Below are 16320 nucleotides of genomic sequence, written 5' to 3' on the forward strand. Positions count from 1 at the left end.
ACACCTGTTCATTCTGGTGCGGGGGGACAAACACAATGTGTGTTCCATCAATCGCCCCAACAATATTTGGTAAATATCCTATTGCATAGAATCCTACCTTCACAGTGGCCAAATCTTCCACCTGGGGGAAAGTGATGTAACTGCACATGAGTTTGACCAAGGCAGACAGAACCCTTGCCAGCACGATTGAGAACACTGGCTGTGACATTCCTGCTGCCAAGCCCACTGCCACTTGGAAAGAACCAGTTGCCAGGAAATGGAGCACTGATAGGACTTGCACAAGAGGGAGGATCCAAGTGGGATGACGAATAGCTGATATCAGATCAGGCGCCAATTGGGCACACAGCTCTGTGATTGTAGCCCTGTCAAGTCTATAGGTCAGTATTGTGTGCCTCTCCTCCAGTGTAGCTAAGTCCACAAGGGGTCTGTACATGGGGCCTTGTCTCCTCCTCCTATTCATCTGCAGTGGTAGGTATCTAAGGGACACAAGAGTGAGTAGGCTGTCACAATTTGTACAATTGAACTACCCCCTCAGTGTACATAGAGCATTAATGTGATGGGACAGTGGGAATGGCAATGTACGTGCAATCATCAGCAATGACGCATTTATGGATTATATGAGTGTTGTCCACCACCATTAAATTACGAACCCTCTCATGTATGTAGGGACAAGTAGAAGTGAGGTAACTCCTCTGACGTTGGGCGTCGTGGCGGAAGGCGGTCTTGCACTGCTGTGCAATTCTTCATTCGTTAATATGGGGCTCTATGGAGTACAGTGGCCAATGGGTATCAGTGGCTGCGGTGACGGTGTACATCGCCACGGATGTGACTGCTTTTTCTATCTAAATCCTCACTTGATTCCTGGCTTTCCACAGGACAACACCAACACTGCGTGTGCTGCTGTGACCTGTGTCTGGAACCTCCCATGGCCCATGTGACCACGGAAAAAGCCCTTGCCTTCACTTTGGAGGAGTTGGAGCATTTGGTGGAAGGGGTCCTACCCCAGTATGGACTGCTGTATGGGCCTCCAGACCAACAGGTGAGTACACCTTGGGCACGATGCATGTGCCAAGGTTGCATGGAGATGTGTGTGCAAGCATTGTGTCATTTGGGGGGGTGGTATGTCTGTTGCCAGTGTACATGGAGGGTGCTGGGAGATGTGTGTGCCAATGGAGCTGGAAATTGTATTTGTGGGCCATATGTGTGAGAGGCTGAATTGTATGTGTAATGGTGTCCTTCTGTCTGTATTACCTCTGCAGGTCAGTGCCCATCAGAAGAAGGGATTGTGGTGTGCCATTGCCAAGGACCTGCGGACCCTGGGGGTCTACAGCAGACGGAGCACTCACTTTCGGAAAAGGTGGGAGGACCTGAGACACTGGACATGGAAGACCCCTGAGGCCCAGATGGGGATGGCCTCCTAACGAGGAAGGGGTGCCTGTCAGAACCTGACCCCCTTGATGGCCTGCATACTGGCAGTGGCCTACCCAGAGCTGGATGGGCACTTGAGGGCATCACAGCAGCCACAAGGGGGTGAGTACAGTGGGTGTAACTATAGTCATTGGTAGGTGGCATGGGATCCGAGTTGTGGTTGTGAGTTAGTGGGTGCCCCTTAATGCCAGGTCATACATTGCAGCATGACCCAGCTCGAGTGTAATGGGTGCACAGCAAATTCAGGAAACTTAGCTGGTTTTATTCCATGTCAGACAGGGCTTAGTGGGTCCCAAGAGGGGTGCAGCTGGTGGTGTTTGGCCCTCATCATGCTGTGGAATCTAGCCAATTGATTGCCAGTGTGGTGCATAGTGCTCAATCCTAAACCCTGTGTGTGATGGTAATGTGTATGCCAACAGTGGTGTTGGTGCTGTAATTGACCCAGTGTTCCCTTTCTCTCCCCCCTTTTTTCTTCTGTCATCCTGTCCATGTGTGCATTAGCATCATTTGGCAGTGGAGCAGGGGCACCAGCAACAGAGGGAGCTGCATCCCACAGGACCCAGGAGGGAGATTTCACTGATGCGGAGGGAACCAGTGGGACAGAGGGCAAGGGGATCACCATGGCGGAGACAGGAGGTAACAACACTGTCTCTGATTCCTCCTCCGATGGGAGCTGCCTGGTGGTGGCGGACTCCTCTGGGATCACCCGAGCCCCAGGTGCAGCTGCTACCCTCATACCAGCACTGCTCTCCCAGTAGCCCCTCACCAAGTTGCCCGTGCCCGCTCAACCGGGAGGGTGGGCATTTCCTTTGTCCCAGGCACCTCAGGCCCTGCTCGAGTGAGCCCTGCTGCCCTGAGTGAGGTGGCTATTGACCTCCTGAGAACCATCTCTGTAGGCAGTCAACCATAGTGGATGACATCCAGGGGCTGGCATCCCAGATGCAGCAATGCAATCCATTCCTGGAGGGCATCCACGTTATATTGGTGGCCCAACAGAGATCGTTCCAGGCTCTGGCCTCCAATCTGATGGCAGCCATAGTCCCTGTTCCTACTGTCCCCCCTCCAACTACCACTTCCCAGTCCTAGTCTCCTCAACCCAAACCCATGCCATGCACACAGATAGACAGGCATGCACACAAAACATCACACAAGAGTAGCACAGTCAAACACAGGCAGCATACTTCAGGCCACAAGCACTCACACAAACAACAGACAGTTGCACACACACCAATATCCACTGCCTCCACTGTCTCCCCCTCCTCCTCCTACCTCACAGTCACATCTGCACTCATACTTGCATGCACTGCTTCAACAGCCAGCACCACCATCACCACACCAAGCAGCACACACACCTCACTAGTAGACACCTCCACAACATCCATCCACGCGTCCCCTGTGTCCTCTCTCACCCTGTCTGTCCCCCTGCTCCTTAGGGGCACAAAAGCAGGCACTCAGACACCCAACAGCCATCCACCTCACATCAGCACACTGCCCATGCACCTGCACCCAAGTCCAGCAGACATACTCCTCCAACAACCACTCTCTCAACCTCCACTCCCATCCCTCCTCCCTCAACCCGCTCCACCGTCCCTAAGAAGCTTTTCCTTGCCCAATGTGACCTCTTCCCTCCCCGTCCACCTCCTGCCCTGCCTGTAAGAGCAGGTTCCCAACAACCCAGCCCAGCACCTCAGCCAAACAGTCCACGGGGACAGTGGAGGCACCTCCTAGTCGTGGAGGCAAGAAAGTGAAGGATCCACTCCACGAGCCAGGAAAGAGAAGTATCCCACTCCACCAGCTGGGAAAGTGAAGGTTCCCACTCCACCAGCCAGGATAGGGAAGGATCCCACTCCACCAGCCAGGAAAGTGAAGGATCTCACTCCACCAGCCAGGAAAGGGAAGCATCCCACGTCACCAGCCAGGAGAGGGAAGAATCCCACTCCACTAGCCAGGAAGGGTAAGGTTCCCACTCAACCACCAATGACAGGAATGGTTCCCACTTACCACAATTGACAGAAGCGGTTCCCACTCAACCACCAATGATAGTAATGGTTCCCACTCAACCACCAATGAAAGGTAAGAAGCCCTCACCACCAGCAGAGGCTGCCCAAGAGACACCTCCCCAGCAGAGACAATGCAGCCCTCACCTCCAGCAGAGGCTACCCAGGAGACACCTCCCCCAGCAGAGACAATGCAGCCCTCACCTCCAGCAGAGGCTGCCCAGGAGACACCTCCCCCAGCAGTGATTATGTAGCCCTCACCTCCAGTAGAGGCTGCCCAGGAGACACCTCCCCCAGCAGATACAATGCAGTCCTCACCTCCAGTAGAGGCTGCCAACGAGACACCTCCCCCAGCAGAGACAATGCGGCCCTCACCTCCAGCAGAGGGCATGTATGCCACCCTCCAGGGACTGTTGTACAAGGAGCCCCCTCCAGAAGCAGTGGGCGAGTTCCCCACTTCAGAGACTGTGACCTTGCACTCCACAGCACTGGTAAATGGGCATTGAGCCCCCTCCAGAAGCAGTGGGCAAGTTCCCCATTTCAGAGACTGTGACCTTGCACTCCCCAGCATTGGGATATGGGCATGGAGCCCCCTCCAGAACCAGTGAGTGAGTTCCCCACTTCAGCTGATGTGCCCTCCACCTCCCTTCGCCCTGAGGTGCCTGCCCACTTCCAACAAGTTGCCCCTGCAGAGTTTGGTGCTGTGAATGTCTGGATCAAGTTGGGGCTTGGACGCTGCCCTGTGGCCATGTGGGCCTTTTGTACTTTCAACTGGGCATTGGCCTTTTCTGGACAATGGTTCATGTATAATATTTGTCACTTCGGTACTAATGGTGGTTTTTGTCATGCGAATACATTTTCAATTCTGCCTTACTGTTGTCCTTGCATAATTATGACGTGTGCCCTGTGACATTGTTTTTCATCTACAGCTGGCTGTGTGTATGGTGTGTGTGTGAATGGTATTTGTTTTTTTGTGTGTGTTTGTCACTCTCCTTTTCCTCCCTCCCTCCCTTGTATGCTAGGCGGCTGTACTCTACGTCGGCGTTAGTGTTCCAGGTGGAGCATGGCGTAGAGAAGCATCAGGAAGAACTGCAGTTCCAGTTCTATGATGGCATTGATCTTCTCTGTGTCTCCAATGGAGTCTTCGGTCTTCTGTTTTGTGTTTCCGCCAGGCTTTTGATGGCGTTGGTACCACCCCGGAAATTGTGGTGGTGTGCTGTGTCAAAATATGGTGTGGGGTACCTTGAATTCCGCCTGGCTGTTGATAGCTACCACCATGGTCAGTGGTGTTTACACCCTGGAGGTTGGTGTGGTACATTGGCTGTCTATGGGAGTTGTCACCGCCATGGTCATAATTTGGCAGTAATTACCGCCAGCCTGTTGGCGGTATTACCACCACTTTATCAATCACTGCCAATGTCATAATGACCACCAATGTGTTTGTGTGGAACACATGCAAAGTCTGTGCCAGAGGATGGTCACTGTGCCCAAAACAGCATGACTTTAGATGTGACACTATTAAAACAAATGTAAAGTTGTTCAGTGCCTGTGGCCCTGATTGCATACATCTAACATTCTCAAAGATTTTACTCCTTGATCATTTCTTAAAGAATCGGGGGCTGATTTTGTTCAGATTCACACACTGACAGCTAATTGATGGTAGCTGAATGTTACCTTACACCACACATCACAATGTAGCATTTCACATAGATCACACACAGGCATCAAAATGGTACATACATGCACTTAAAACACTTACTAGTAGCACTGAGGTCCTTGAAGGAGTCTACCTCTCCCCTTGCAAATGGTAGATGTCCAAATAGGAGACATTAATGAGGACATGGTATGTACTGTAAATACTGCTTTCACAAATGTTTACATTTCTAGGTAACAAACTATGCTATCCCAGTGTTTCTAATTTACACAACAGTTTAAACACTCATATTTCAATATCACCAGACTATTTCATGCAGCTAGTCCATTTGCAGGTCTGAGCTGGCTGGGTGCTGCAGTTCATATGTACCCATCATGATATGCATGAAGCATGCCTCAAGGAAGTGAGGTATTTAGTAATGCTGGGCAGCATCATGTCAGACTCCAGTGTACCATGACACATGGGTGACACAATTGACCCTACGAGTGACTATATGATGTTATGATGGAAAAAGGACAGGCACACACTGTGTCGAGACAGGGACACTCACCTGAAAAGCAGGATGTCTGCAGGGGTGATGGTATGCCCTTGACCTCCAGGAACACCTCTCGGCACTTCCTGGTGGACACAGAAACCCCAGCAGGTGTTACAAAAGGAAAGGGGAAGTGAAAGAGAAAGAGACAAGACACTGCCACGTCTTGCCATTCCAGCCAGGCACCCTGTATCTTCGGGGGCAGGTCGTTGTTGACAGAGTGATAGTAGAGTTAGTGCACTCAACTTCCTTCAAACTGAATCTCTCTTTCTGATATGGGCACGGGAGCTGTAGAAGAACACCTGGATGCTCCAGCACCTTTCTTGTATAATAATAACTGTTGGCACAATTACTAACACTGCATTACCAAAAACCCAAACTAAATACCGTAACAATAAGTACTGCAACACCAGGGCTGGCTTCACAGAGATTCACTGTTGCACACTACAATTAGAACTGTGGTTGCACTAATCATGCACAAGAAAGACAAACAAGGGCATTATTATATCATATATAACTTTCCTGCATGCATAGGGTGAAACCAAAAAGAACCAAAACAATCCAAGAAATACAAATGTCCACTCTGGGTTCAAACAGTTAGGGTGGCACAGTTTGGTTTGGTTTCACTCTGTGTGTGAAAAACCCTTCAAACAGCAGATTCCTCGAATCTAAAACACAGGCATGAATGACACAATTTAAATCCAAGAGTTATGCTACTAGAGAAAGAAAAGTCACGTAAATGCTCTTTTAAAATTGCACTATCACTTTTTGTAGTACTTGAGCTCAAACAGATTTCCTGGAGCACATTTAGGCAAGTAACTACAATAATAATGTAGAATGTTCAGAAATGCATTTGTCTCTTCAAGATAAGTACTCTGCCAAAATACGAGGTCTGAAATACACCAGCTGTTCTGGGAAAGCACGGCGCTCAAAGAACAAACTCCCTGGAGAATACTACTCACTTTGCTGCAGTCTTTTCCGGAGTTCTGGAGGAATGCCTGGTGTCAGCTGGTACAGGAACGAAGAAAAGAATTCCCTCAGAAGTCCTGAATACGAGGATGACAGCAGGGGCTGGACTGCCAAATCAGATGCTGAGATCAGGAAGCAAAATAAAGCCAAGCAGGGAGGCATTCTTCACTCTGCTATTTATAGCCAATCAGGAAAGCAGTTGAGTTTCCGCAAGTGGATGAGTCACCACACCCAATTAGAAGCACGTCTGCACCACACCCACTTAGAAGCACACGCATTAGTAAAACAAGCATTGATGAAACCAATTGTGTAACACAGCACATTATGTTTACTTAGAAACATGAAGGTTTAATCAAGAACAGAGATTTGATGTAACCCTAATCCCTGGGGATGCTGACAGATAACGCAGGAGGCACCTTGGGGATTCCTGACAGTCCTCCCCACCAAGGACCCTCTCAAAGGGCAGGAATTGGAAGGGTGCAGGAGATGGAATTTTTTAGTAAGACGTGGAGCATGAGCTTTGGACGTGGGTTCCCAGGAATTGTCCTCAGGCCCAAAGCCTTTCCAAGTCAATAAATAGTGTAGAACACCACGGATGTGCCTGGAGTCAAGAATTTTGGCCACTTCAAATTCACCTTGCCCGTGTACTTTTACAAGGGGAAGTGGTGGGGCATCGTGGGTATCAGGGGAATAAGGACAGAGTAGCAACACATGAAACACAGGCTGTACCTTGAAATCATCTGGCACTGTCAGTTCTACTACCATAGTATTGATGATTTTGGCAATAGGAAAGGGGCCTAGAAATTGGGGGGTTAATTTTATGGATCCTGCAAGATGGAGATTTTTTGATGAGAGCCACACCTGATCTCCTATCTGATAAGAGGGAGCAGGTCTCCTTCTTTTGTCTGCTTGTTTTTTTACTTGAGCTTGGTAGAGTTTTGAATGGTGTTGTACTTGTTTTTGAATCTCCTGTAACTCTTTATGGTGTGTCTGTACTGATGGGACTCTTGTGGATATTTGGGACCCAGTTATAGGTAGCATTCTTTGGTGCAGACCAAACAGTAAAATGGGGATACTCCTGTAGCCATGTTGACACTGTTGTTATATACAAATTCAACAAGAGGTAAAGCCTTATCCAACTCAGTAGACCATGTGTCAATGTAACATCTCAGGATTTGATCCAGCGATTGGTTGGCACGTTCCGTCTACCCATCCGTTTGTGGATGACATGCAAAGGACAATCGGACGTCCATACCGACTGAGGAACAGAAGCTATGCCAAAACCGTGATATATATTGGGGGCCACAATCGGAAACAATTGTGGTGGGTGACCCATGAAGCCATACAATGTGTTGGACAAACAAATAGGAGAGCTTGGAAGCCGTAGGGAGGCATTTTAATGGAACATAATGAGCCATTTTAGTTAGGTAATCTACAACCACCCATATGACAGTGTGTCCATTGGAAGGTGGGAGATCAGAAATAAAATCCATACTTATGGTATGCCATGGGGCCACCGGAAGTGGCATGGGATGTGACAATCCTGTGGCTGGAGTATGTGGGGTTTTAGCCTGAACACAGGTGGAACAAGTCTGGACGTATCTTCTGACATCCTGCACAAGTGTGGGCAACCAAAACCATCTTTGACAGAGATCTAACATCTTTTTCTCATCCGAGTGATCTGCAAGGACAGAATCATGTCCCCAATGTAACACTGTATTCCGTAATTCTCTGGTAGGGACGTACAACTGATCAGCATGGCATATACCCTCTTTTTCATACACATCAGTTGAACAGGGAACCTTGTGTTGGGCTACCTGTATTTTCTCAAGGAACTCTTGGGAAGTACACACAGCCATGATTTTTTCTGGGGGCATAATGCTTCTGACCTGTTCCAGCGCAACATCAGAGGAGAAACCCTTCCTAGACAACGTGTCTGCCTTTTGTTGTGTAATACCGGGCCTATAGGTGATTACGTAGTCAAACTCGTTAAAGAATAGAAGCCAGCGTAATTGACGAGGTGTCAGGGCCCTGGTCGATTGAAAAAACTGTAAATTACGGTGATCTGTATAAATAGTTACAGTGTGTCTAGCTCCTAGTAGGTGGTGACGCCATTCCTGGAAGGCAAGCTTGATGGCCAGAAGTTCCCGCTCCACCACCGTGTAATTTTGCTCTGTGGGTAGCAATTTCTTTGAGAAGTAAGCTACTGGATGGAAATGCCCAGACTCAGGATCTCTTTGGGACAAGACACCACCCACTGCCATTTGGAAAGCGTCTGCTTCCACGAAAAATGGCTGTGCCGGGTCGGGATGATGGAGAATGGGTGCTTCAGTGAATGTGTTTTTAAGATGTTGGAAAGCTTTCTCGGCTTCTGCATCCCAGAGGAACTTAACCCCCTTTCGTAGGAGACGAGTTATGGGAGATACCACGGTAGCAAAGTGGGGTATAAATCTCCGATAAAATTTGTGAAGTCCAAAAACTGCTGCACTTCCTTGATGGAACTTGGGGCTACCCAATCCAGGAATGCCTGTACCTTGGACCTATCCAGGGAAATTCCATCGGGAGTGATCACATATCCCAGGAATTCTACAGATGTAGTGTGAAAAACACATTTTTCCAGCTTGGCGAAGAGATGATGCTCACGAAGCCATTGTAAAACCACTCTTACATGCCCTATATGTTCCTCAGTGGAAGACGAATCGATAAAAATGTTGTCTATTTATACCACTACACAGATATCCAGAAACTCCTGCAGCCCTTCATTGATGAAAAATTGAAAAGCTGCAGGAGCGCTCACACAACCCGAAGGGCATCACTGTGTACTCTAAGAGTCTGAATTTAGTTTGGAACGCTGTCTTCCACTCATCCCCCTTCATCACTCGGATCAAGTGGTAGGTGCCCCGGAGGTCGAGTTTAGTATAACTGGTCGACTGACATACCTGATCTGAAAATACCGGGATCAACGGAAGAGGATACCGATTTTTTATGGTCACTTTGTTCACTGCGCGATAATCTAAACAGGCGCACAGCTCGCGATTCTTCTTGGGCACGAAGAACAAAGACGACGATAATGGTGATGTTGAATGATGAATGAAACCTTAGCCAATAAATCATCTATGTAGTCTTGCAGGTATCGATTCTCAGACTCAGAACGAGCATACACCCTACTACATGGTAGCATTGCCCCTGGAATCAAGTCTATACAACAATCGTATGACCTATGTGGCGGCAGCTGGGTGGCCTTCTGTTCACTAAAGACATCATGGAAGTCTTTGTACAATACAGGAATGGCCAGTGTGTCGTCCGGCTTGATAGCCGTACTATGTGTGGATCCACAATGCAAGGGTGTCACTAGTAATGGTTTGTCTTGGTATCAGGAGTGCCAGAAATGTCCTTGCTGCCCAGTCAATTTTGGGATTGTGTAACTGAAGCCAGGGTGTCCCCAAAATGGCTCCAGATACTGGGGTATCTATGAGGTCAAACTGAATTTGTTATGTATGGTTGTTTGCACAAAGCATGGACAAGGGTGTTGTTTGATAAACAATAAGCCCGGAGGACAATTCTGAGAAATCCACGGCTCTGACTGGTTCAGGGACGTCTTTTCAGACAGTCGTAGTATTTAGGGTTTTAACCAAACCCAAGTCTAAAATGTTTCCGGTAGCCCCAGAGTCAAGCAATATGGGAATGACCCTACGAACTTGAGGGATCAACACTAACGTCACAACAAGAGTTAGATGTCGAGGTGCTGGACTGGTGGTATTAGCCAGGAGATATGAGACCATATTGAAAGAAGCGCTCGATAAAATGGTCTCAGAAGTTATCAAGCCAGTTCGTTTTCTGCCTGGTCAGGAAGAGAGAATTCAGGACCTGTTACTGCTCTGATGGCTTTCTTTGGAGCAGTAGGCCTGTTAGGACATTCCCAAGCAAAATGCCCTGCCTTACCGCAGTATAAACACAGTTTCAATTTTTTCCTACGTTCTTTCTCTTCCTTAGACAGTGGGCCCCGCACACTGCCAATTAGCATGGGCTCAGGTGTGTCATGAGTGGGAATGGTGGACTCCTTTTTCTCAGTTTTGAGCACCACTAAGCGTGTGTCACCCTGGAATTTTTCTCCCTTACGTTCACTCAAGCGGTGATCCAATCATACCACCAGGTCAATGAACTCGGAACACTCCGTAGGAGGTTCCACAATTTTGGTTAGAAAATCCTTGAGATCGTCCTGAAGGCCACGATAGAAGAGGGAGGTCCTCTTCTCCTCGGGCCACTCAGTCTCTGCCACCAACCGATTGAAAGAGATGATATAGGATAGTAGATCCTTGTTTCCCTGGTACAAATTCAGCAACTCATTGTCACTGGCTTGTGCGAAGAGGTGTTTGGCGAACAGTTTCCGCAAGGCTTCCTTGAACCGGTTGAAATCATACAGTATAGGGTCATTGCGCTCCACCAGCGGAATAGACTAATTAGCTGAATTGCCTCCCAAATAAGAGATAATAAAAGCTACCTTTGCAGCATTGTTGGAGAATGCAGCTGCCCGACACAAGAACTGTAGCTGGCACTGGTTAAGAAAAATTTTGAACTTGCCACTATCTCCAAAAAGCTTTCTGGAGGAGCTAAGGGCACAGGGGTTGGTGTTGTGACCATTACCTGCATGGGTTGTGTGGTGGAAGTCGTTGGCCCTGAATCAGGTCTAGGAACATGATTAGACGGGTCAAATCTAGGGGGCTGTAGTATTGGAGATCTTTGTTTTAGTTTGACTCCTCCCCAGGGGGTGTCTTGTGGTTTATACCGCTGTAGTTCAGTGTGCAACTTCAGGTTCTCTTGCTTTAAGGAGATAACTTCCTTCTGTAATCCCACTAGGGGCCTAGGTAAATATAATGAAGATGGAGCATCCTGAGCGGCTGGTTAAGCCTGTGCTAAACCTTTGAAAGTACCTATTGAGGAATCCATCGCCCAGACAGCCCTGTATGTTGTGGCTTGGCTTTATGTCGAGACGGGGCCACTCACCTCAAAAGCAGGAAGTCTGCAGGGGCGATGGTATGCCCCCGACCTCCTGGAACAACTCTCCGCATTTCCTAGTGGACACAGAAACCCCAGCAGGTGTCCCAAAAGGAAACGGGGAGTGGAAGAGAAAGAGACAAAACTCTGCCACGTCTTGTCGGTCCAGCCAGGCAGCCTGTATCTTCGGGGGCAGGTCGTTGTTGACAGAGTGATAGTAGAGTTAGTGCACTCAACTTCCTTGAAACTGAATCTCTCTTTCTGATATGGGCACGGGAGCGGTAGAAGAACACCAGGATGCTCCAGCACTTTTCTTGGATAATAATAACTGTTGGCACAATTACTAACACTGCATTACCAAAAACCCAAACTGAGTACCATAACAATAAGTACTGCGACACGAGGGCTGGCTTCACAGAAATTCACTGTTGCACACTACAATTAGAACTGTGGTTGCACTTATCATGCACAAGAAAGACAAACAAGGGCATTAATTATATCACATATAACTTTCCTGCGTGCATAGGGTTAAACTAAAAGGAACAAAAACAATCCAAGAACTACAAATGTCCACTCTGGGTTCAAACAGTTAGGGTGGCACAGTTTGGTTTGGTTTCACTCTGTGTATCAAAAACCCTTCAAAAAGCAAATTCCTCAAACCTGAAACATAGGCATGAATGACACAATTTAAATCCAAGAGTTATGCTATTAGAGAAAGAAAAGTAACGTAAATGCTCTTTTAAAATTGCACTGTCACTTTTTGTAGTATTTGAGCTCAAACAGATTTCCTGGAGCACATTTAGGCAAGTAACTACAATAATAATGTAGAATGTTCAGAAATGCATTTGTCTCTTCAAGATAAGCACTCTGCCAAAATAAGGTCTGAAATACACCAGCTGTTCTAGGAAAGCACGGCGCTCAAAGAACAAACTCCCTGGAGAATACTAGTCACTTAGCCGCAGTCTTTTCGGGGTGCTGGAGGAATGCCTGGTGTCAGCTGGTACAGGACCGAAGAAAAGAATTGCCTCAAAAATCCTGAATACGAGGATGACCGCAGGGGCTGGACTGCCAAACCAGATGCTGAGATCAGGAAGCAAAAAAAGCCAAGCAGGGAGGCATGCTTCACTCTGCTATTTATAGCCAATCAGGAAAGCAGTTGAGTTTCCACATGTGGATGAGTCACCACACCCAATTAGAAGCACATGTCTACACCACGCCCAATTAGAAGCACATGTCTACACCCGCTCACATTAGGAAACAAGCATTAGTAAAACAAGCATTGATAGAACCAATTGTGTAACACTGCACATTATGTTTACTTAGAAACATGAAGGTTTAACCAAGAACAGAGATATGATTTAACCCTAATCCCTGGGGATGCTGACAGATAACGCAGGAGGCACCTTGGGGATTCCTGACACACTGTAAGTAACATCATAGAAGCCATAAAAGGATGTTCTAGCCCTGGTACACAGAGTGCTGATTAGTATTAAGTTGTTGTACCTTCTTTTCTTGTGTAGGGCTATATGTCTTGTCAGCATGCATAATGTTGATTTTTTGCCCTGAAAAAAAATACTGTAGGTATTCATGAGGCACAGCAATCTGTGTACATGTGCAGCACAATACAGCACACATTGAGGATTTTGCATAAAAGCTTTAGGGAAATGAACCTCCAACTTAGCCTTCAACAGTGGCTGTTCGACAAATTTGTAAGCATCCCCTTTTCATTTCTGTAGGTTTCCTAAGGAAATGCCCATAAATCTTGGTATTTTAGTTATAAGTACAACCCACAGACCATTACATAGTCCCTTGTGGAAGGGTATCGGAATTGGGCAATTTACCCTGTGCTTGCTTTACCTTTGTTTTATGTAGGCACTCTGAGGCTCACAAAGTTCTTTTACGTAACAGCATCTTCTTATTTAGATTTATCCTAATACACATCTTGCATGTTTCAATATGAAAAAAACACACAAATGAAGTACACTCCATGTTTATGTTTGGCATTACTGAGAAAGGTAATTCACAAAATGCAGAAGGAACATACATGCATACCTACAGGTTCACCAATCTCAAGTCCAAGGAGGTCATTGACATTGGAGTTCCGTGCATTTACATCAGCCCATCTGTGCTTCACCTGTACAGTGGTCCTCAAGATTTTGAAGGTCTGCTGATGGTGCCAACAAACATGCTCTCATCAATCCTTTTTTTCTTTGCAAGGTAGCCTTGGCTCACCCTGCCCCAGCCTCCAGCATCCTTGGCAGCTAATGTAATATGAGCCGTATCAGCCCTCCTAACTCTGGCTCAAAATAATTCTTAGCCCCCTCTAGACATTTTAATAACCCTCCCAAAAACACTAAACCCAATATCAAACCCCCTACAAACCCCTACTAATCCAACAAACAAACTCCAAAATGACTTACCCATGACAATACAATGGCAAATATTTATATAAAACAAGAACACAGGACTCAATATGTATGACAGGGAGACAAAACTGGGACAGAACACACACTGACAGGGCCAAAACGCTACAAAATCTCTCAGACACTCTCCAAACACATCCAACACCAAGCAAAGACTAACAGAGAGTAAGAAAAAGAAAATGTAAATTACACTTTCTAGTTTGCAGCCTGCCACACCCATTGTGTCACTTCCTGTGTCTATCTCACCCGTTATCAACAAGTTTGTAATGTTTTATGATGCATCAATATTGAAATTGCTAATGATTAACACACAGCACATTAGCATCTAAGCATTTTTTTCAATGCATTGGCATCGATGCACGGCTTATGACTGGCATAACTTGTGCAATGCAACATACAAATGGGTTGAATCTTGTGTTCTGACCCATGTAACTGGCAAATTGTCTAAGATACACTGTAGGAAATTGTGCAGTGCAGGAACACACCCCTTGGGCTCACTTTCCTTGCTCCTCTTGTCTTACCTAACAGGTTTAATATTTTCTGATCTGTACATTTTCAGTGATCATATTGTGCCTATGTGTGAATATTTACATTCTTAGTGGTGACATATGTGTAACAACTTACATATTGTAACATATAGAGAAACAGGTAGCTGTGGTGTAGGCAGTTTTTTTGGCAAATATATAGCGTTACTATGCCAATGAGCCACATTTGTTTGACTATTAACGTAGTGAAATCACACTCTGAACATCTCAATGCTCTTCAGGTGTTCAGATGTTAACAATAGACATGTCCAGTTTCATATTTCTCAGGCTAGTTACTCACTTTACAATGTCATCTGCTTACATTGTGTTTTCAAGCCTTTGTTCCTTATTGCATTGCTGTGCAATGCATGGCGATTGTGTCAATTATCTACTGTAGCATGATGTGGTATATGTGACAATGTAGCCAGGAATTGGGTCACATGTGCTGTCTTTTGAGGAAAGCCACCCATGCATGTATGAGTTTTTTTTACAAGTGACAGCTTTTCCATGTTCACATGACACCAGGTCTTTGTCTATGACAACTGCCACTCATTATCTCTGATGGTATCTGCAACAACATAAATTCCTGCAAAATGTTACAATTCTGCATGCTACCACATTAGTGAAACACACTAAAATGTGAGGTTTGTCTTGGGAATGGTATTTGTTGGTTTGTGGTCCAAACTTTACTGAGTGCCATCTGCACTATACTTTGCCTGGCCTGTCCTTTTAATTTGCTACATTGCATTTCTGTTTGGATGAAATTGATTAATGAGAGGCATGGCCCCATGTTGCTCAACTGGTCTGATGACATGATTGAAACATGTTGAGCCCTAGTTCTAGTTGACGAGATGTGGGTGCCTTGATGTTTACCATGACTGTGACATAAAATCTGATACAAAGATTGGATTCATACATTGAATTTCATGTTGAACATATATATTATTATCCTGTTTTTGGTCATCAAAGTTCAAGTATGTTATGAAAATACTGTTGTACTATGTAGCTGTGTCACTGACTACCAGCCACTGTATGTTGGATCTCCCCTCCATCATCATCTCCTCCTTATCATCCTTTTCCATTGGGTCCTGCTCATCAGGGTCCATGCCCCACTGGACATTTGTTCATACACAGAGGTTGTGGAGGATGGCACATACTAGGATCATCTTGCAGACCACAGGGACGAGTTCAGCAATCTGCCCTCTGAAATGTACAGGTATCTGAATCAACACTTCAGCATACCAAACGTTTACTCCACGATACTGCTTGTCTGGACCAGTGGCTGGTTGCACTGTCATTCCGGCTCAATCTGGGGATGTTCAATTGAGGTCATGACCCATGGCTGGGGACCATATCCTTGATCAGCTGAAAGTTAAAAATAAATAAAAACTGTCAATGATTTAGCTCTTTGTTACAGCAACACTCCTGTCCATGTGTGTTATGTGTACTGAATAACTCAGACACATTTATTTCAGTATATGTTACATAGATAGTAGGATATAGGTTTACACATGTCTCTTACAATTCTCTGAGTAGCAGAAAATGATGAGCATGGCCTGATACTTTGGACACTTGCATGTTTATCCAGCAGATTACTGTGATGGGTATTTAGAGATGTCCTTGATCTCTTTGTTATGTGAACTCACTACATGTGTAGAGTGACAGATTATTGATCAGATTTTGGGGCAGTTGTTCCTCCCGTGGGAGGTAGTAACCTTGCCAACATGTTTTACACTCACACATACATATGTACATGTAAAAGTACTGATGTTGTTGGGTTCTTAAATGGCATTGACAT

Source organism: Pleurodeles waltl, chromosome 7 (assembly GCF_031143425.1).
Source record: "Pleurodeles waltl isolate 20211129_DDA chromosome 7, aPleWal1.hap1.20221129, whole genome shotgun sequence".
NCBI lineage: Eukaryota > Metazoa > Chordata > Amphibia > Caudata > Salamandridae > Pleurodeles > Pleurodeles waltl.